At 45.9% G+C, this 21040-nt stretch overlaps 1 protein-coding gene and 1 long non-coding RNA gene across 2 annotated transcripts in view; both read left to right on the forward strand.

Moving 5' to 3' along the window:
- The window catches only part of LOC127055870 (myb/SANT-like DNA-binding domain-containing protein 2), a 371855-nt gene that overhangs the window by 21533 nt on the left and 329282 nt on the right, over positions 1-21040 (forward strand). The window lies entirely within an intron of this gene.
- Positions 52-14452, forward strand: LOC127055931 (uncharacterized). Its single transcript, XR_007775672.1, has 3 exons — positions 52-820; positions 1973-2154; positions 13590-14452. It is a non-coding gene; the product is annotated as an uncharacterized LOC127055931 (long non-coding RNA).

The following is a 21040-nucleotide window of genomic DNA, read 5'->3' on the forward strand; positions in this document are numbered from 1 at the left end:
GCCGCCCTCGCTGAGCGCCCTGCTTCGTGCCGAGTCTGGATCCCACCCAGCCCCGCCTCCGGACCGCACCCCGACTCTGGGCAGCCGGCCCCTGCTCTGTGCTGGCCCCACCTTGCAGCGCCAGGACCCCCGCGGGCCCCTCCCCCACCTTCCCGGCCCTGCCCTCTCCCCTGGGTCAGAGGCAAGGAGAGAAACTGACTTAACTTGGGGGAGGGGCAATACTTTGCATTTATGCTAACTCAGCAGTTCTCTCGCAGGGTCCCCGGGGAGAACGTGAGCAGGTTTCCGGGGCTCCATCAAAATAAACCAGAGAGCGGGACTAGCGTCAGACTCGCTGGGGGTGGGGAAGAAAGCTGAAGCATGAGCAACTTAATTGTGCCCCCCCCCCGATGTTGTGGGGCCCTGGGCAATTGCCCTGTTTGCCACCCTCTAATGCCGTAGGGTTATGAGACATCTAGATTCCCACCAGAACACCCAGTTGAAAAGGGACCGTGGTGGCTATGGTCAGAGGCCATTAAAAGTCCAGGTGGCCATTAAAAGTCCAATTGGCAGCACAGCGAGGCTAAGCCAGGCTCCCTGGCTCCACACATCTCTTGGAAGCAACCTGCATGTCCCTACAGTCCCTAAGCACAGGTGTGATCAGGGAAGCTCCATGTGCTGCCCCCCACCCTGAGCATCACCTCCACAGCTCCCATGGGCCAGAAACCACGGCTAACGGAGATGGCACCTCCACCTAGAAGCCAGACTTGTTGGCTACTTCCAGGAGCAGTGCAGAGCCAGGGCAAGCAAGGAGCCTGCTGCCGACCAGAAGCCACCTGAGGTAAGCGCTGCCCAGCCAGAGCCCACACCGTGAACCCCCTCCCCCAGATCGGACCTCCTCCTACACCCTAACTTCCTCCCAGACCCCCACCCCAACCCGCTGCCCCAGGTCGGAATGCCCTCCTGCACCCAACCCCCCTGTCCCAGCCCGGAGCCCTCTTCCGCACCCTGAATTCTTCATTTCTGGCGTCACTCCAGAGCCCGCACCCCAACCCCCTGAGCCAGCCTGGTGAAAGTGAGTGAGGGTGGGGGATAGTGAGCAACCAGAGGAAAGGGGGCTGGAGTCACTGGGGGCACGGCTTCAGAGAAGGGGTAGGGCCTCATGGAAGGGGGCGGGGAAAGGGTGTTCATTTTTGTGCGGTTAGAAAGTTGGCAACCCTGTAACGCTGGCCCTGGCTTTTAATCTAATCTATTGGATATGCAAAAAAACAGTTGTTGTGGGCTGTGTAGTTTTTATAGCATGTTGGTGGGGGCCTCAGAAAGTAAAAGGTTGAGAACCCCTGTTCTACCTCCCAGAAAGACCCTGGGGATGGGGTATATGTATTAGGCACCTGGGGACAGAGCCTCAAAGGTGTTTAGGCTCCAAACTTGCTCCCTATGCCCTACCCTGAGGTCAGAGCCAGCCACTGCACATGGCAAGTGTTGACTCAAGGGAAGGCCAGGGCAGGGAGAGGTGAAGACCATAAACAGTGCTGCAGGTCTGCCTGTCCTTCTGAGACCTCTCCATCATAGACTCTTCCCAATAGCTGAAGCAGAAGACAGGGCATAGCAAGGAAGAGCAGATCTCAGATGGGGTGGCATGGCATGGCATGGTGGAGGGTTCTTAGTCCAAACATTGTAGTCACATGCAGGGAACGTTCAGGCCAGTGCTTCTTTATTCCAAACCACCTCTCCTGGAAGAGAAAAGGTGTTTTTTCTCATTTTAAGACAACTTCCTCATGGTCCCAGTGTTGCTTGCGCCTAGATTAAAGGACAGTTTAACTATTTAACTACAGGAACCCTAGAACAGTATTTTTGTCACATGCTTCCATCCAGTTCTCAAAGCTCTTTGCAAAACTAATGAAGCAACACACACACACCCCACTCAAGCACCTATGAGGGAGGGAAGTGTCACCGTTTTACAACAGCTGTGATTTTCTCATTCTCTCACCAGTGGACTGGCACCAGTGCAGCTCAACAGTGGGAGCACTAGTGGAGACAGGCTGCCAACATTTTAACTACTGTGTCAACAGCATCCCGTGGGATCCGTGTCCACAACTGGCGTATGTAGTGGCTGGAAGTTTCCTGATAAATGGCGGAGATGGGAAAGCTGTAATGTACCCAACCTGGACCATGGTATATCTTGATTTTAGTAAGGCTTTTGACACAGTTCCATGTGATGTTCTCATAAGCAAACTGGGGAAATGTTGTCTTGATGTAGTTACTATAAGGTGGTTGCAACACTGGTTGAAAGACTGTACTCAAAGAGTAGTTATCAATGGCTTGCTGTCAAACTGGAGGAGATGTATCTAGTGGGGTCCATTACATGGTCCAGTACTAGTCAATATTTTTATTAATGACCTGGATAATTGAGTGGAGAGTATGCTTATAAAATTTGCAAATGACCCCAAGTTGGGAGGGGTTTCAAGCACTTTGGAGGACAGGATTAGAATGCAAAATAACTTTGGTCTGAAATAAAAAAGATGAAATTCAATAAAGACAAATGCAAAGCACTACACTTAGAAAGAAAAAGTCAAATGCACAACTACAAAATGGGCGGAAGTACTGCTGGACAGGATCTGGGAGTTATAGTGGATCACTATTTAAATATGAGTCACCAAGGTGATGCATTTGCAAAAAAAGCTAAAGTAATTCTGGGGTATATTAACAGGAGTGTTTTATGTAAGGCATGGGAAGTAATTGTCTCACTCTACTTGACAGTGGTAAGGCCTCAGCTGGAGAACTGTGTCCAGTTCTGGGGACCACATTTTAAGAAAAATGAGGACAAATTGGAGAGAGTCCAGAGGAGAACAAAAGTGATAAAAGGCATAGAAAACCTGACTTTTAAGGAAAGGTTAAAAAAACTGGGCAAATTTAGTCTTGAAAAAAGAAGACAGAGGAGAGACATGACAACAGTCTTCAGATGTTAAGGCCTGTTATAGAAAGGATGGTGATCAGTTGTTGCTCAGATCCACAGAAAGTAAGACATGTCATGGACTTAATCTTCAGCAAGGGAGATTTAGGTTAGATATTAGAAAAACATGCTAGCAAGTACTATTAGGTACTGGAATAGGCTTCCATGGGAGGTTGTGGAATTCACCAATGGAGGCTTTTAAGAACAGTTTGGACAAACACCTGTCAGGAATGATCTAGGTATACTTGGTCCTGCCTCAGCACATGGGCCTGGACTAGATAACATCTTGAGATCCCTTCCAGCCCTACAGCTGTGTGGTTCTATACACTGATTCCCACTGTGCTCAATTTATCACCACCACAGAGCACTCATTCAGCACAAAGCAGCTCTTGTGCTCCTCACCCCTTGATACCAGAGCATAGGCAATGTACAGCAAACCCTCATTCCAACCAGTCCCTGGTGAGGTCGGGCATCTTGGTGGCTATTGATTTGGCATTGTGTGAACTTCCACTAGGTGGTGCTCTTCCTGCTGCCTTTGAACTTAAGCAAGAGGGCCTTGGGGTTCTGGAAATGCCATCTCTCATGTGAGACGTGAAGCCAGTGTCCTCCTCACCATTTGTGTTCGTTGACGATCCCCTGGAGTTTTTCATCTGAGTAGGTCTTGTGCCTATCTACATTCCCCCCACGGTCTCAGTTGGATACTGTTGTGTTATTATTATGATGTATTTGCAGCATGGTCAATGTGCCAGGGTTGTGTTAGGGGCTGTATGAATATGGAAAGATGTGGTCCATGCCCCAAAGAGAGCCCAGTCTGTTTTAAGACAAGACACTACAAGTGAATATAACCAGCAAAAGGAGGGGATGGGAGAAGGTGACAAAGGTAACAATGGTTATGTAGGTTAGCTCTGAGCACAGTTTTGCAACTTTCAGGCACTTACAGATATTTTTAGTTACTGTAAAATACCTGTTTTATTTAGATTGGCAATCCCCATTGCATTATCAGCTGGCAATTCCCTACAGGCATCTCAGTTGTAATGGCCCTTGAGAAAGGATTTGAAGGTGGAGAAGGTATTGGCTGGAAGTGAGTGGTCCATCCATAAAGAGCAGTGGGGAAGACAGCTCAGGCATATTTGTAGAGAAAATAGACAGATGGGCAGCTGAGGCATGCAGTCCTATTTAAAAGCAATAATTCATTTTGAGCAGAGGGCTGATGCTGGATGCCTGTTTCTTCTAGTATTGCTTATTCAAGGCTGGCAGCAGGTGGACAGTGATTAGGGTGACCAGATGTCCCGATTTTATAGGGACAGTCCCAATTTTAGGTTTCAGAGTAGCAGCCGTGTTAGTCTGTATCCACAAAAAGAATAGGAGTACTTGTGGCACCTTATCCAACGAAGTGGGTATTCACCCACGAAAGCTCATGCTCCAATATGTCTGTTAGTCTGTAAGGTGCCACAGGACACTCTACTGCTTTTACAGATCCAGACTAACATGGCTACCCCTCTGATATGTGGCACCTTTGGAGACTAACAAATTTATAGCTTGTGCTCAAATAAATGTGTTAGTCTCTAAGGTGCCACAAGTACTCCTGTTCCTTTTCCCAATTTTAGGATATTTTTCTTATATAGGCGCCTATTATCCCCCACCCCATGTCCTGATTTTTCACATTTGCTGTCTGGTCACCCTAACAGCGATGCACTTCTGAATGGGAGCACAGAGGGATTTAAGGCTCTTTGTGTGCTGCAGCAACTGAGGGTACGTCTACACTACAGGATTATTCCGATTTTACATAAACCGGTTTTGTAAAACAGATTGTGTAAAGTCGAATGCACACAGCCACACAAAGCACAAAGAACAATAATTCGGTGGTGTGCGTCCATGTACCAAGGCTAGCGTCGATTTCTGGAGCGTTGCACTGTGGGTAGCTATCCCGTAGCTATCCCATAGTTCCTGCAGTCGCCCCCCAATGCATGATGGTGCAAAAACAGTGTCGCAGGTGATTCTGGGTAAACGTCGTCACTCATTCCTTCCTCCATGAAAGCAACGGCAGACAATCATTTCGCTCCCTTTTTCCCTGGATTGCCCTGGCAGATGCCATAGCATGGCAACCATGGAGCCCGTTTTGCCTTTTGTCACTGTATGTGTACTGGATGCCACTGACAGAGGCGGTACTGCAGCGCTACACAGCAGCATTCATTTGCCTTTGCAAGGTAGCAGAGATGGTTACCAGTCGTTCTGTACTGTCTGCTGTGCCATTGTAAATTGGCAATGAGATGACGGTTATCAGTCGTTCTGTACCATCTGCTGCTGTCATGGGTGCTCCTGGCTGACCTTCGCTGAGATCAGCCAGGGCGCAAAGACAAAAATGGGAATGACCGCCCGGGTCATTCCCTCCTTTAGGTTGTATCTAAAAATAGAGTCAGCCCTGTCTAGAATATGGGGCAAGTGTACTAGAGAACCAGTGTATCAGAGAACCAGAGAGCACAGCCGCTCCGTGTCAGATCCCACAGAAATGATGAGCTGCATGCCATTCTAGGGAATGTCCCTGCAACAACCCCACCCGTTGCTTCCATCCTCCCCCAACTCTTCTGGGCTACCATTGCAGGGTCTCCCCATTTGTGTGATGAAGTAATAAAGAATGCAGGAATAAGAAACACTGACTTTTTAGTGAGATAAAATGAGGGGGAGGCAGCCTCCAGCTGCTATGATAGTCCAGGCAGGACATTAAACAGTGGAGGGGAGAGGAGCGCAGCATCCCACTGCTATGATAGTCCAGGCAGTACAGAATCTTTTCTTTCGACATGAAAGGGGTGGGGCTGATGGAGTTCAGCCCCTAGTTGCTAAGATGAGGATGGTTACCAGCCGTTCTGTACCATCTGCCGAGAATAACCGGGAGTCATTCCTATTTTTACCCAGGCGCCCCTGGCCGACCTCACCTGAGGCCAGCCAGGAGCACTCACGGGCTGATGACGAGGATGGCTACCAGTCCTACTGCACTGTACCGTCTGCCACCGGGGAAGGGAGGAGAGAGGATGCTGCTGTTCATTGCCCCAGCACTGTGTCTACCAGCAGCATGCAGTAGACATACAGTGATGTTGAAAAAAATCAAGACGCTATTTTTTTCCCTTTTCTTTCACAGGGGGCGAAGGGGAGTAAATTGACGAGATATACCCTGAACCACCCTGGACAATGTGTTTGACCCTACAAGCATTGGGAGCTCAGCCAAGAATGCAAATACTTTTCAGAGACTGCGGGGACTGTGGGATAGCTGGAGTCCTCAGTCCCCCCCACTTCCTCCATGAGCGTCCATTCGATTCTTTGGCTTTCCGTTACGCTTGTCACACAGCACTGTGCTGTGGACTCTGTATCATAGCCTGGAGATTTTTTTCAAATGCTTTGGCATTTCGTCTTCTGTAACGGAGCTATGATAGAACAGATTTGTCTCCCCAGACAGTGATCAGATCCAGTATCTCTCGTACGATCCATGCTGGAGCTCTTTTTGGATTTGGGACTGCATCACCACCTGTGCTGATCGGAGCTCCACGCTGGGAAAACAGGAAATGCAATTCAAAAGTTTGCGGGGCTTTTCCTGTCTGCCTGGCCAGTGCATCTGAGTTCAGATTGCTGTCCAGAGCGGTCACAGTGGTGCACTGTGAGATACCGCCCGGAAGCCAATACCGTCAATTTGCGGCCACACTAACCCTAATCCGATATGGTAATACCGATTTCAGCGCTACTCCTCTTGTCAGGGAGGAGTACAGAAACCAGTTTAAAGAGCCCTTTATATCGATATATAGGGCCTCGTTGTGTGGACGGGTGCAGCATTACATCGGTTTAACGCTGCTAAAATCGGTATAAACGCGTAGTGTAGACCAGGCCTGAGAGATTCACAGGAGCCAGCCACTGAATCTGATGTGCCCTTTTCAGTCACTAGAGGGTGATACAGAACAAGTTTTAAATGCATATATCGGCACATTAAGGACAAGTGTGGACAAGGCCTATGTGTGTCTCTTTGCAGGAATATGTGATATTGTCATCAGGGCTGCCCAGAGGATTTGGAGGGCCTGGGGCAAAGCAATATTGGGGGCTCCTTTCATAAAAAAGCTGCAATACTATAGAATACTATATTCTCATGGGGACTCCTGCAGGGCCCGGGGCAAATTGCCCCACTTGTTCCCCCCCCGCCCCCCGGGCAGCACTGAGTGTCATTAGCTATAACTGATACGATTAGTTTGCACCATCATTTATAGCAGAGAAGTGCCAGTTTTACAGATGGGAAAACTGAGACAAAGAAGTTAATCAATTTACCAGAGGTCACAGAGTGAATCTGTACAGAGCCAGAAATGAAATCTAAGTCTGTTGACTCTGAATCCTCTGTTTCAGCCGTGAGACCATCTTTTCCCTCGGGGGAGCTTTCATTCTAAAATCTAACTTTCGTTTGCTTACAACTCTAAGGAAAATCTTCCTTTTGGTCTGAAACATCTTGTGCTTGATCTCATCCCTGAAAGCAAGAGAGAATGTGCATGAAAATCTGTTCAGCCATTTACTTGGTATATTAATGGGGTGGGGAGGAGAGGTTTTCAACTGATTATTTTCAGATCCTCTTCCAATTTTTCATTATCTCAAGATGTATGGTTTTAAAATATCATATGTGGCCTGGAGGGAGTCCTCTTTGAGGAACATATGCTATCTCTAATCTGAAGCAATTGGGTTTTAAAATATCAGTTATGACCAGGTGAGAAGAAATGTTCCAAGCATATAACTCGGATCATGCCCTTCCCTGGAAAATGCTGTGCAATGAGGAAGACATCCTATGAGGTTCCCAGGGCCCCATCTCTACAGCTTTGTCCCCTAAGTGGGACAGGCCTGCACAACTGATATAGGCTGGTGGATCAGCAAGAGACTCAGGCCCAAATTTCACAGAACCTTGATCAGACCCTCTGATTTCATCCCAGGGACCCCTTCTCTGCACCCTGGCTTATTCCTGTGCCAGGCTGCCTATCCCTCTGCAGCTCCCCCCTCTTATCTCCTCAGAGGGTAGGAGAGTTGATTCTGGTGTCTGAATGTAAAGCCCTATATCTATCCACAGAACAGGTACTGGCATGGGCAGCATCTGTGTAATCATCCCCCATGCTGTCCCACCAACATGCATTATCCTCTACCTGGGCAGGGTCACTTCAAGGGCTGGGAGAAGCATTCAGTCTCCATGGCTCATTCTTTGCTGCAATTTTCCATTAGGAGTCCACCAGCTCATTTCATACAGGCAATAAGCAGCCATCCAGCAATAATAGTTTTCTGTCTCTGCCGCTGTGGACTGCATATAAACCAGGGACGTAGATATGAAAGACTCTGTATTGTTACCTGGCCAGTGAGTACTCGGACGTTTTCACTGTAGCTTTTATGCTTCCCTTCTCTAGCCAGTGGAGGGTCTTACTGCTATTTTACCTGAAATAAAAGCAGGGACTGTAAAATAAAGTTTTCCAGGAGCGACTGTGAATCAGCTTATGAGGACTATCTGGGAACTGGGTCAGCATTTCTTGGCTAGCGTACTAGGAAACAAGGTTGTCAGTACTGCATGTTAGCACTTGAAACAACTTAAAAGGAATATAATACAGGATCAACTTCATCCCCAATGCAACGCTACTGACTTCAGTAGAATTACAGCAAGGATAAATTTGGCCCATTGCATTCAGCAAAGTGGCTTAATTAGGCAAAGGCTCAGTTTGTTTATTTTGTATCATTTTTATTAACCACCACTTAAAATTGCAATTAAGGTCGGAAAAGTGGCTATAAAAATGGCAGCCTCTAATCATCTGCTGCCTGCGTCTTTGAGTTATAGCCACTGCCCTTATGAACAAACTCCTTTACTCCTCCCTACCCTGCCAAGCCCATACAGCTACAGGCAGAGTGAACTGGATTCTCTCCTGCCTCTCATATTAACAACATTGTCAGCTGCATTCAAAGTGCAGAATCTTTATTACTGGGGAGGCAAAAAGAACATGGCTGTATTTTAAGATGCTGGGGTACTGGGAGTTAGAAAAATTCTTCTTTTGATTGGCCAGCTGAGCAAATTTGATCCCTCCAAAATGTCACTTTTGGCTATAACAGCACTCCATTTTTTTCTAAGTCACATAAGGCACTTCCCTCTCTTTTCAGAGAATATTGGTAAGACTTGGTTATCTAGTATTCCTTACAGGCACAACAGTACCTGGGAAACCAATACAGTCCCTTTGGAAATATTATATACACAGTAGGACCTCAGAATTATGAACACCAGAGTTACAAACTGACCAGTCGCCCACACACCTCATTTGGAACTGGAAGTATGCAATCAGGCAGCAGCAGAGAGAGGAAAAAAATAAAGCACATGCAGTACAGTACTGTGTTAAACATAAACTACTAAAAAACAGAGAAATTTAAAAATAAAGGATTTGACACAGTAAGGAAACTCTAATTGGCTTCAGGTGCTCTATTAAATCTATAGTAAACCCACCTCCCCTTGCAGGGAATAAGGCTCCCTGCTAGCACTCTCCTGCTGCCCTCTGGCCATGCTGTATCACAGTATGTTTCATTTAAATTAAGATGGTTAAAAGCAGCATTTTTCTTCTGCATAGCAAAGTTTCAAAGGTGTTGTAAACTTTTGTTCAGAGTTACGAACAACCTCCATTCCTGTTCATAACTCTGAGGTTCTACTGTATTGGACTAGCACAATGGTATTTGGTACACAGCTCTCTACTTCACAGGGGTGTTGTGAGGATAAATATATTAAAGACTAAGAAGTGTTCAGATACTACAGTAATGAGGGCCATGTAACACCATAGACGGGTATCAGAATCATAGGTAAGGCTGCACGTTTGTCACGGATTATGTGACTTTCAGGGACCTCTGTGATTTCTGCAGTGGCTGGTGTGGCTGTCCCAGGGACTGCCTGAGCAGCTCAGGCAGCCCCTGGGCCAGCTGCACTGGCCGCTGCTCGGGCAGTCTTGGGCCACCCCACCCCCCTGCTTCGCCCCCAGCAGCAGCAGGAGTTTGGGTGTGGGAGCGGGCCGGGGGTTGAGGCATGAGAGGTGGTGAGGACTCTGGGCGGTGCTTACTTGGGAGAGCTCCCTGGAAGCAGCACCGTGTCCCTCCCTCCTTCAGCTCCTAGCTCCGCGTGCTGCCTCCGCCCCCACAGCTTCCATTGGCTCCTGTTCCTGGCCAATGGGAGCTGCAGAGCCAGCACTTGGGGGGCCAGCGTGCAGAGCTAGGAGCTGAGGGAGGGAGTAGGGACATGTCATCACTTCTGGGGAGTCTCAAGGAGCTGGGTAGGGAGCCTACCAGCCCTGCCATCTCCCCGTGCCCCCAGACTGTGCCCTCCAAGCACCTGCAGCACCCCCCAGGCTGCCCTTTCCCAAGCACCCACAGTGCCCCCTCGCTGAGCACTCGTGGCACCCCTGAGCTGCTCCTCATGAGCACCCACAGCACGCTTGCCCCTCTCTCCTCCCCCCACAAGGTTTATTCAGGGGTATATAGTACAAGTCATGGCCAGGTTATGGGCCGTGAATTTTTGTTTACTGCCCATGACCTGTTCATGACTTTTACTAAAAATACCCATGATTAAAATGTAGCCTTAATCATAGGCCCTCTGGCTTCTGGTCTGCCATGTCTGGGAATGAGTTATAATCACAGTGCTGGCAGATCCCTAAAGATAAATCACTGTGAAATGTAAGAAGGCGAGCATGTGTATGTGGTGCATCAAGGAAGGGGCCTGGAGTGCAAACTGCTGAGTTCTTCCTCTGCCACTGTATTGCCACGTGACCACGGGTAAGTCACAGCTTCCTCATTTGTAAAATAGGGGGGTAGTAATGATCCTGTTTGACAGAATGAGTTGTGAGGCTTAATTTATATCTGCAGAGTCCTTGGAGACCTTTTCACACAAGGAGGACTTGAAATGGAAAAGCAAAGTATAATTCTGATTATGGGACTCTGATATGATATCCACACGTGGCATTTACAAGCAGGTGTTTCTTATGAAATGCTTAAAACTAGAGCTGTTGATTAATCGCAGTTAACTCACGTGATTAACTCAAAAAAATTAATCGTGATTAATCGCAGTTTTAATCACACTGTTAATAGAATACAAACTGAAATTTATTAAATATTTTGGATGCTTTTCTACATTTTCAAAAATTGATTTTAGTTACACAGAATACAAAGTGTACAGTACTCACTTTATATTATTTTTATTACAAATATTTGCACTATAAAAATGATAAACAAAAGAAATAGTATTTTTCAATTCACCTCATACAAGTACCATAGTGCAATCCCTTTATCATGAAAGCGCAACTTAAAAATGTAGGTTTTTTTTCATTTGTTTTGGTTATATAACTGCACTCAAAAACAAAACAATGTAAAACTTTAGAGCCTACAAGTCCACTTGGTCCTACTTTTTGTTCAGCCAATCACTAAGAGAAACAAGTTAGTTTACATTTACGGGAGCTAATACTGCCTGCTTCTTATTTACAGTGTCACCTGAAAGTGAGAACAGGCATTTGAATGGCACTTTTGTAGCTGGCATTGCAAGGTATTTACATGCCAGATATGCTAAACATTCATATGCCTCTTCATGCTTTTCCCACCATTCCAGAGGACATGCTGATGACACTCGTTAAAAAAATAATGTGTTAATTAAATTTGTGACTGAACTCCTTGGGGGAGAATTATATGTCCCCTGCTCCATGTTTTATCCGCATTCTGCCATATATTTCGTGTTATAGCAGTCTTGGATGATGACCCAGCATGTTGTTGTTCATTTTAAGAACACTTTCACTTCAGATTTGACAAAACGCAAAGAAGGTACCAATGTGAGATTTTTATAGATAGCTACAGCACTCGACCCAAGATTTAAGAATCAGAAGTGCCTTCTAAAATCTGATTGGGACGGGGTGTGCAGCATGCTTTCAGAAGTCTTAAAAGAGCAACACTCCAATGTGGAAATAACAGAACCTGAACCACCAAAAAAGAAAATCCACCTTCTGCTGGTGGCATCTGACTCGGATGATGATAATGAACATGCGTTGGTCTGCACTGCTTTGGATTGTTGTCAAGCACAACCCATCATCAGCATGGATGCATGTCCTCTGGAAGAGTGGTTGAAGCATGAAGGGACATATGAATCTTTAGGGCATCTGGCACGTAAATATCTTGCAATGCCAGCTACAACAGTGTCATGTGAACATCTGATTCGCACTTTCAGGTGATAATATGAACAAGAACCGGGCAGCATTATCTCCTGCAAATGTAAACAAACTTGTTTATCTGAGTGATTGGCTGAACAAGCAGTAGGACTGAGTGGACTTTGTTTTGCACACAGTTACTTTTTTGTACATGATTCTAAATTTGTAAGTTCATGATAAAGAGATTGCACTACAGTACTTCTATTAAGTGAATTGAAAAATATTATTTATTTTGTTTTACAGTGCAAATATTTATAATGAAAAATAAATATAAAGTAAGCACTGTACTCTTTGTATTTTGTGTTGAAGTGAAATCAATATATTTGAAAATGTGGAAAACATCCAAAAATATTCATATGAATAATATTCTGTTATTGTTTAACAGCGTGAATAATCGTGATTACTTTTTGTAATTGCTTGACAGCCCTACTTAAAACTTTTTCCTACACTGATGCTTTCACTGTCTCTGGCTCAGTATATGCACATCTCCTAAATCTTCTCTTTGGATCCCTAGATCCTGGTCAGACTTTGCAGGCTAAAGAATTGGTGCCACCCATACCTCAGAACAACCCCTTCATGATGGAGTACAAATTCCCATTTCAACACTCAATTCACTTCTCTCCAACACAAATTGGGGGTTCACACTTTTCATTCTAAACAAGGCTTAATTATAGTGATGCCTAAGAGCCCCAGTCATGAGCCCAGCCTTCCTGCACACCATGAAACAGCTGTTTGTGGCAGGTGGGAGGCATGGAGACAGATGGGGGAGGCACTGATCTGTGGGGCCGCCAGTGGGCGGGAGACGCCGGGGAAGTGGGTGGGAGCTGATAGGGCTGCGGTGAGTGCAGAGCACCCACTATTTTTTCCCCATGGGTGCTCTAGCCCCAGAGCACCCATGGAGTCAGCACCTATGGCTGCGGGTTGACTTAACACAGAGGTTCTCAAACTGGACGTTGGGACCCCTCAGGGGGTCGCAAGGTTATTACATGGGGGGTCACGAGCTGTCAGCCTCCACCCCAAACCCCGCTTTGCCTCCAGCATTTATAATGTTGTTAAATATATTAAAAAGTATTTTTAATTTATTAGGGGGGTTGCACTCAGAGACTTGCTGTGTGAAAAGGGCTACCAGTACAAAAGTTTGAGAACCACTGACTTAACAGGACTTGGGTCCATTGGCTAAAAAAGTTCTATACATGGTCTAGCCACTGAAGGGGGACAAAGACAATGCCATTTGCATGGATTACTCAGCTAGGATGTGTTCTGTCCCTTTCTGCCACCACCTTCCTTGAAGCTGCTGCCTTGTGCTCCATATTCTGTTCATTTTTTAAGTGAGAGCTGGTTGGGAAATGGGGGTGGGGGGGGAGAGAGAGAGCAATATGCAAGTTTTCCTCCTTTTTTTTTTTAGGCTGGATTTTCATTTTCTTATCACCTCTGCTTTATAGATGCCGACATCGCCATTTGGTTCTGGTTATAAACTGTTCATGGCAGAGTGGAGCTTCTGATGTCCCTCATGCATCTATTTTTAGTGAAGTACATCTCAGGGGCAGACCAAATGAGGCTGTTTGTGTTTCTGTTTACTGTATTTGCAAGCAATGCTTTCTCTTTATCTTAACAGAAGATAAGTTTAAATGTTTGTCCCAGTCTTTAGTCACCATAGCAAAGGAAGAGAAAACATATGTACAGGAAACACAGAAAGCAATAGTAGAGATAAAAAGAGTAAATTAACATTACCCTCCTTGTAGGAAACTCGTTAGAGGACAGAGAAACTTGTGTTCCTACTAACCTGGATCTTCCATGATTTCTCAGTTCTCAGACTTCAAGCCAAGTCTTTCTCTAACCTGCACCTCACTGGAGCCCTATGGAAAAATAGGGACACACAACTTGATAGTTTCTTGTTAACTTCATTTCTGAACTGAAGGCAAAACCCGAACTATTCTGGCTGACCTCTAGCCAATGTATCCATTTCATCAACTCAGCCCCGCATTCAACCTCCTCATTCACACAGGCAAGACTCCGGGGACTTATCTCAGCATCTCCTGCCATCAACTCCAGAATGTCTTGGGGACCAGCGTTCGCACAGAAAGGGCCAGTTAAAAAGCCATGTTTTAGATGACATTCCAACATCTCCTTGGGAGCCAATGTGTGAAGAGAAGACTGTCAGGTCTGTCAAACTATTCTTGCCTTTACTTGTTAAAGAGGATTTAATGAGGAGGTTTTTACTGATCTATTGTGAAGGTTGCTGGAGGCTGGACGCTTTACTTTAAAAGGTAAAGGCAGCAACATTCCATCAGGAAAGCAGCACATATTAAAAGGAGACAAATAAACTAAAACAAGTCCATTGGGCTTAATAGCAAGCTAATTGTTTCTGACTTGTTCTTTTTTCCATCTGTAGATTCCTGACACTTTCACTTTCAAGGTAAGATGAAATGATGCAAAACTACAAGGAAGTAACATGTCCACCAAACTGAATGGACCTGCATCTCCTCTAATGGGGACCCTGTAGGTATCGATGAGTGCTGTTTATTTTATATCCATTGAAAGGTGTCTAGGCACATCAGGTCCAGTGTGGGACATAGTCACAGGATGATTGCCCCTTTAGAAGGGAGTGGGGACCAATGCACCTGGACTGATTATCTATTGCCCAGCTGGGCTTAAGGGAAGGCACCAAAGCCTTAAAAGGGGGAGATGGCTTCAGGTGGTTGGCAGACGTCCACAAACATTGCAGGGAGTAAGCAAGTTCCTGCAGGGCCATGACTCAGCAGGGGAAAGAACAAACTGCCTGCAAGAGGTGCTGGGAGAGTAGTAAGACAGACCCTCAAGGAGCAAGGGCTGTGCCCAGCTTAGGACTGAGGCAAAAGAAATGAGCTTTCAGGAGAAACACAGACCCTCAGAGTAGGGGGAGCTGGGCTGCTGAAACAGGGATGAAGACAATGTAGTCTGAGGTCTATTTTTGAGAGATTTGGTGTAGGACAGCTGCCCCAGCCCTTTCAGCTAGCGTGGAACCTGGCCTTTCCCAGGGAGAACCCCACAGCCTCACTGCTGGGAGATCATCCTCACCAGGGAAGCATTCCTCACTCCCCCTCCTTCTTCCCCCGTCCCTCTGGCTCCTGCTCTCTAGCATGGGGATGTGAGTGGATTACTCCACACCAGCCTCGAGCCTGCCCCTTGAGCCTCCCATCTTAGACATCAGCAGGCAACTCTCTCTGCTGCTCTCCAGCCTTCTGCCCTTTCCAGCCCTGGACTCTGGCTTGGAGATGCCTGACAACCAACACCTCTTGCTGCTTTCCTGCCTTCAGCCTTCCCCAGGGACCACCCCTTGGTCTCTGACAGCTGTCACCTGCACTTCTCCTGGGTCTTTCTGCCTTCTAGGACACAGGGTCCTTTTTGAAGCCCAGTTAGGAGATAGCTGATAAGACACAGGTGCACTGGCTCTGCTTGCTCTTAAAGGCCAGCGTCACCCTGTGACAGATATCCTCACGATAGAGCTCAAAGAGTAAGTAACCCACAAGAACATGAAGTTATCCTACTGGCTCCTACAATCCCAACCTTCCACCCCATCCCTTCTCCCTTCCCCAATACCTAAGGGGTGTGGATTACCGTGTGCTCTGAAGCGCAACGTATTTGGGCTATTTCAGACCACAGGGGTGGGGAGGGATGAAATCCACAGTAAAAGAGTCCTCTTGGGGAGCCCCTAGTTAGCAATTCCTTCCCTTTGAAACCAAGAACGCTCCAGATGAAGAGCCTTCACTGGTGCAGTGCTGCTCAGGGAAAAAGAGGTGGTCTCTCAAAGAAGCTGGCCCCAAGCTCCTAGGACTTTATAACACCTCACCGGAAGCTATTAAACTGTGATGCAAAAGGAATGAAGTAGGTGAGTCAAGAGGCTCATCTTATTTTCCAAGCAAGAATATATCCCATCTCTACTTCCCTGTTTCAGTGTATGATCTGCACCACCCCTCCCTTCCCCTGCTCCCCCTAAAAAGTTCCACTCCTTCTTACTGAGATGGAGGTTTGGTTACCACTCGCGCCGTTGAGGCATGTTATCATGAGCTCACGAAACAGAGGAGATCCAAGTGTTGAGAGAGCAAGTTATCACAAGTTTCAGAGGAGTAGCCGTGTTAGTCTGTATCAGCAAGAACAACGAGGAGTCCTTGTGGCACCTTACAAACTAAAAAATGTATTTGGACATAAGCTTTTGTGGGCTAAAACCTACTTCATCAGATGCTTGGAGTGAAAAATACAGTAAGCAGAATATATATTATACCACATGAAAAGATGGGAGTTGCCTTACCAAGTGGAAGGTCAGTGCTAAGGAGGCCAATTCAGTTAATGTGGAAGTGGCCTATTCTCAACGGTTGACAAGAAAGAGTGAATACTAAGGGAGGGAAAATTACTTTTGTAGTGCTGACAAGGCTAATGCAATCAAGGTGGATGTCGCCCATTTCCAACAGTTGACAAGAAGATGTGAGTATCAGAAGAGGGAAAATTACTTTTTATAGTGACTCATCCACTCCCAGTCTTTATTCAGGCCTAATTTGATGGTGTCCAGTTTGCAAATTAATTCCAGTTCTGCAGTTTCTCATTGGAGTCTGTTTTTTGAAGTTTTTTTTTGTTGTAGAATTGCCACTTTTAAGTCTGTTATTGAGTGTCCAGGGAGATTGAAGTATTCTCCTACTGGTTTTTGAATATCACAATTCTTGATGTCTGATTTGTGTCCATTTATTCGTTTGCATACAGACTGTCCGGTTTACAATTGCTTAATGTGATGACAGTCCAATTTACCCCATTCCACACACACCCCTATTTCTTAGTGGCTCCCAACGCACTCCCCCCTTCCCTAGTTACTCCCACATAGTTCAAGGGGATCACCGTATTTGCATTTCCTTCCCATGGTATCATAGTAACAATTACACAAGAACTGTCCCCACAGGTAGATGGGCATGTTTTTGCAATTGTGGATAAATATGGGCTAGCCTTCCAATTTAATATTAAAGGCCATTATTCTGACCAAGCATCTCTCATAATATCCATTAACATTATTAACTGAGCATTTTGAATACCTTCATAAACTTCTTCCTATGTTAATCTTCTGATGCTATCCCCCTCCCATGTCACCAGGTCCCCTGCCCAATGAGTTAACTGCAAGTTTACCTCTACTGCTGTCCTCCACCCTATGGCAACTGCCGATAGTTGCTGTGCCATTAATTAATTAATTTGTTGTTGAAACTTCACATTTTGGCTTACTAATTGTTTGGTTACCCACTCGTCCCCCAGATTCCATGTACCCAGCATAGTGTTCCCACAATCCCCTTTTCCAATGACAATTCCAGGTGTGTCCCCTCACCCATCAGTTGAATTGTTGTTTCAATCCTTTTATGTACATACTACAATTAGGATGAATTTGGTCCACCCACCATTCCTTGGGGCATACCACCCATGTAATAGAGTGAAAGGACATGTTAAAAAGTGCTGGCTGCACCCACTCCCACAATGGCTCCCATATATTTGCTCATCAGGGAATATTCTTGGCTAATGTTTTCAGGACTGGTGTCTGCTTTCACATCCCAGCAAGCAGGACACTGTCACCTTAACATAGTGGGACACACAAGGTTGGAAGGGGGAAGATGCTGAGCAATGGGGAACAGCTGATAGCTACAAAAGTACATGTGTGTGAGTGGAGAGAGAGAGAGAGAGAGAGCGATCCTGATGAAATCAGACCAGAGGTCTGAAGATCCTGCTCTGTCCGTTAGTGAAAATTATAATTTTGCTAAAATGAGACCATGGGACTAAGTATGTGGCATAAATATTTGAGACTTACTAACATTTTGAGGTTAAAACAAAACATTGGTGGAGAAGTCATGCTGTGAAAATACCTTCTTAGGAATGGAAGGTGGAATGGGAGAAACAAACCTTTTGAAGATATAATTTGGAGATACATCAAGCTTTGTTAGGACTCATCTATGCACCACTGAAGTCAATAGGAGCATTGACATTGAGTTCAGTGAGAGTAGGAGCAACCCTTATTGCTGCTGTTCTATTTCCCTGCTTCCTATTCTAGCACTAAGCCTGAATTTAAAAAAAACACACACACACGCTGCAGCTTCTTTTGTGAGGTAGAAATTCTGTCAGCATGTGTATCCTGGAGGCAGTTGGCATGAGATGAAGGGAACAGCAGCAGCTAGAACTGGGACGTGGTTCTTTAATATTTAACCTCTTCTAGCACTGGGTTTTTTAATCAGTTTGTGTGTTATCCTCCATCCCAGTTCAAAGAAGGTTTTTCCCCTGGAGATTTCAGATCTTGGTTCCAGAGGCAAGGAGAACAGAGGACTCTCCCTGAAGGTTTCAGGGGGTGAATGTGGCCTCAATTACTCCAGTGTAATCAGGAAGAAGTGGCTCCATTGAAGTAGATAGAATTGAAGCAACATACATGAGATTAGAATCAGGCCCAATATCCGTTCCAGGAGGAGTTTCAGATCTTGATAGCAGGGTAAGGTCCATCCAGAAAGAGTTCAGATCCCTCCACTGAGGGATGGTCGCCCCTGAAGATGTCAAAATTCTTCCCTGGAAGATGGTCTGAAGTCTTATCTTTTCAGTTCAAGATTGTGTATCTCATTTTCTGCTTCAAGATGTGGAATTATTGGATTCAATGGCAATAGATTGGGTGGGCAAACTACAGCCAGAGGACTGGATCTGGTCTGTCAGGGCTTTAGATCCAGCCCGCGGGATTGCCACCCCTGTGGTGTTGTGGGCCCTGTGCTGCTCCCGGAAGCGGCTGGCACCACATCTCTGTGGCTCCTGCGGGGCGGGACACAGAGGGCACTGCCTGCTGCCCTTGCCTGCAGGCACCACCCCCCTCAGCTCCCATTGGCTGGGAATGGAGAGCCTGTCTTATCCCCACTTTGTGCCACTGCCACTCTGGAGCTGCTCCAGGTAAGTGGTGCCGGGCTGGAGCCCGCACCCCAACTCCCTGCCCTGAGCCCCCAACTCCCTGCCACACCCCTCCTGCACCCAAATCCCCTGCCCTGAGCCCCCTGCCACACCCAACCCCCTGCCCTAAGCCCCCTCATACACCCTACACCCTCCTGCACCCCAACCCCTTGCCCTGAGCCCCCTCGTACACCCCGCACCCTCCTGTGCCCCAACCCCCTGCCTTGAGCTCCCTCATACATCCTCCATCCCAACCCCTTGCCCTGAACCACTTCCTTCACACTGCACCCCCTCTCACACCCCACACTGCTTACTGCACCCCAACCTCCTGCCCCAGTCCTATATTCATGGCCCTGCATGCAATTTCCCCACCCAGATGTGGCCCTCGGGCCAAAAAGTTTGCCCACCCCTGCAATAGATATTCAGGTCTCTTCAGAGTTTAATCTAAGTTTGCCTAGGACTCCAGCGCTATTGTGGGTTCCCTGATAACTTGATGTTAACATAGTACATCAGCTAAGGGATCTGTTCTCCCACTTACATATAGGGAATTCCATGCATGTGGCTTGCATTACTATAAGTTTATGCCTGCATAAATCCCCCATTCATTATTGGCAGAGCAGACCCCCAACTCAGAACAGCTGAGCTGATGATATGAAATCCTGGTGTCTCTGATTTCTAGGACATCTGTATTTACTGTATACATCTATTTTTGCTACCATCAGGCCTGCAAAGTCAGCTTTACTATTTTTGTCATCCCTGACATTATTCTTCTTTTTATTATTATTTATTATTTATTTTATTATTTATATTGCCCCAAAAGTGCTTTATACTATGTTAACTGCCAAATACAAGATTCTTGCTCTTAGGAACAGATAAATAATTTGTTCTGTTTTCTGTTACTCTGTTAGTCATTGTAGGGATAAACTGATGGTCCAACATATAGCTGAATTGCTCAGTAATAGTGACCATAATGTAATTAAATTTAATATCTCGGCAGGGGATAAAATACCAAAGAAACCCACCACAGCAGTGTTTAACTTCAAAAAGGGGAAACACACAAAAATGAGGAAGCTAGTTACATGGAAATTAAAAGGAATAGTCACTAGAGTGAAATGCCTACAAACTGTCTGGAAACTATTTAAAAACACAGTAATAGAGGCTCAAACTAAATTATACCCAAAGTAAAAAAACAGTAAGAGAACCAAAAAAAACCCCAACAAACAAACAAACAAACAAAATCCAAACCATGGCACCATGGCAAAACAGCAGAGTAAAAGAGGTGAGTAGAGGCAAAAAGGCATCCTTTAAAAGTCAGAAAGGAAGTCATATCCTACTGAGGAAAATAGAAAGAAGTATAAATTCTGTCAAATCAAGTGTAACAGTATAATTAGGCAAGTCAAAAAATAATTTGAAGAACAACTAGCAGAAGATACAAAAACTAATAGCAATTTTTTTTAACATACATCAAAAGCAGGAAGCCTGACAAACCATCAGTGAGGCCACTGGATGATCAAGGTGCTAAAGGAGCACTCAGGGAAGACAAAACCATTGCAAAAAAGCTAAATGAATTCATTGCATGTCTTCACTGCAGAGGGTGTGAGGGAGATTCCCATCCCTGAGTCATTCTTTTTAGGTGACAGATCTAAGGAACTATCCCAAACTGAGGTGTCATTAGAGGAGGTTTTTGAACAAATTGTTAAATTAAAAAGTAATAAGTCACCAGGACAAGATGGTATTCACCCAAGAGTTCTGAAGGAGCTCAAATATAAAATTGCAGAACAACTGTGGTATGTAAACTATCACTTAAATTCAGGGCTGCAATTGGGATTTATGGGGTCCTACGCAGTATTATTAAACTGGTGCCCCTATGCTGGCGCAACTGGTGCCCCTATGCTGGTGCATTCGGCTCTGTGAATATGGCTCCTGCCTTCTGCCAAGTAAGGAGACTGCAGCACGTGCTGGGTGTGTG

This window comes from Gopherus flavomarginatus, chromosome 7 (assembly GCF_025201925.1).
Source record: "Gopherus flavomarginatus isolate rGopFla2 chromosome 7, rGopFla2.mat.asm, whole genome shotgun sequence".
Taxonomy (NCBI): Eukaryota; Metazoa; Chordata; order Testudines; family Testudinidae; genus Gopherus; species Gopherus flavomarginatus.